Genomic DNA, 1,991 nt, shown 5'->3' on the forward strand with positions numbered 1-1,991 from the left:
GCTGGATCTCCCCCCCCCCACCCCCCCTCCCTCCCGCCAGCGTTCCTTAAATTTTTAATGGGTATATCGAAATGTCTGATTGACCAGATTGAACTGTTCGTCTTTCAATTCAATTTTTTTTAATGTAAGTTTCCCAACTGTTCCATAACCAAGCCGATAGATCACACACACTAGTCAAGAAAGCTGCGCTGTACCGATGCCATGATAGAGATTATGGTATTTGTTGAAACTCTTTGGTTGCGTTGCTAAGTTACAGCTCCTTGGGCGTCCCATGAGGTGGGGCTTTTGCAGCAATGCGAGACCGATTTAAGTATGGGCACAGGTCAAAAACAGCTGTCTTCTCAACCACAGGTTGCATCCCTTGGACAAGCTCTACAATGGCTAACTGAGTAGCGCCTGCAGGCTACTGACCACTGCTTAGTTTTGTATAGTACGGTGAAAACACTAACTCCTTCTATGTCAGGACGATCCCTTAGTCTAGTGGGTTAGAAGGTTTCCGTGTCTGGGATACAGCCTCTCTACATAGGCTGTCCCAGGTTACGTGCCCAGTTCGAGGCAGCTGGGTTGTCATACACACAGGTGGGCAGTGGTGGGCAAAAGGCTGACTGGTACGCAATCTTGCAGCTGGACTACAGTGTACGCGATTGTACGCACCTTACGGGCCTCCGGGCCAATAAACCATGTCTGTTCAGTCGTCTGTAGACTGTTTGTCTGGAGACAACTGTTCCAGTGGCTGCAGTAAGGTCCCGAGCAAGGCTACCTACAGTACCCCATGGCCGCCTGCGGAAAATGATGGTGAGATATCAGTCTTCTTGTGGTGTTGTACACTGTGGACGTCCCGTACTGTGGCACCTGGCCACGTTTCCTGCCTGCTGAAATCGTTGCCATAATCTTGAGGTCACACTTTGCGGAACACGGAGGGCCCCGTGCTTTGACCTGCTGTGTTTGACCAGCCTCCATTCGCCTTAGTGTTCTACCCCTCATAACGTGATCAATATGTGTTTTGTGAGCCATTTTCAATACACAGTCACCATTAGCACATCTGAAAACGTCTGCACACTTACTCGCTGCACCGTACTCTGAAATGCACCAACACACCTCTGCGTATGTGGACTGCTGCCAGCGCCACCGTGCGGCAACCGCAGGTCAGATGCACCGCATGGTCGTACCCCGAGGTGATTTCAACTCGCAAACCGCCCACTAGAGCGTTGTTTCACCATGCATCAGCATTATCCTTAATTTATGAGTACTCCGTCTTCAGGCCACGAGTGGCCTACCGGGACTATCCGACCGCCGTGTCATCCTCAGTGGAGGATGCGGATAGGAGGGGCATAGGGTCAGCATACCGCTTTCCCGGTCGTTATGATGGTATTCTTGACCGAAGCCGCTACTATTCGGTCGAGTACCTCCTCAATTGGCATCACGAGGCTGAGTGCACCCCGAAAAATGGCAACAGCACATGGCGGCCTGGAAGGTCACCCATCCAAGTGCCGACCACGCCCGACAGCGCTTAACTTCGGTGATCTCACGGGAACCGGTGTATCCACTGCGGCAAGGCCGTTGCCCTTAATTTATGAGCACGAGTGTATATTGCGTGGGCCGGTGTGTGACTCATAAGTTGGCGACTTTCTCACGTTTTCTATGTCACGGCTGTTCCCGGTATTGGTTCCTACATTGTTCGGATATTAACCTGCGTTCCTCAGGTGCTGTGAAAGCAGCCACACAACACTTCTTTGTAACGGCTATCTCTGTTTAAGGTCTGGACTGTCTCATATTCGCGCTTCGTCTAAGAACCTGCTGGCATTCGTGATTTATAAGAAACGTTCTCACTGTCCAGAAAACAATTTTTTAAAGCAGTCAGACTTCATTTGCAGTTCTTTAGATTTACATGCCCCTTGTGCGAATTATTTGCGCTCTGTGTCTACGCTCCGACCAGTGCTTGTGCGTGTACTTGAATTGTCGACACGCTTTCTCTTTTTAAGGCAGGTGAA

The 1,991-nt window shown here is 50.4% G+C and overlaps 1 pseudogene; it reads right to left on the reverse strand.

Moving 5' to 3' along the window:
- Positions 1 to 1,447: 1,447 nt before the first annotated feature.
- LOC124712841 lies at positions 1,448 to 1,565 on the reverse strand (annotated as a pseudogene).
- Between the last annotated feature and the right edge of the window lie 426 nt (positions 1,566 to 1,991).

This window comes from Schistocerca piceifrons, chromosome 8 (assembly GCF_021461385.2).
Source record: "Schistocerca piceifrons isolate TAMUIC-IGC-003096 chromosome 8, iqSchPice1.1, whole genome shotgun sequence".
NCBI lineage: Eukaryota > Metazoa > Arthropoda > Insecta > Orthoptera > Acrididae > Schistocerca > Schistocerca piceifrons.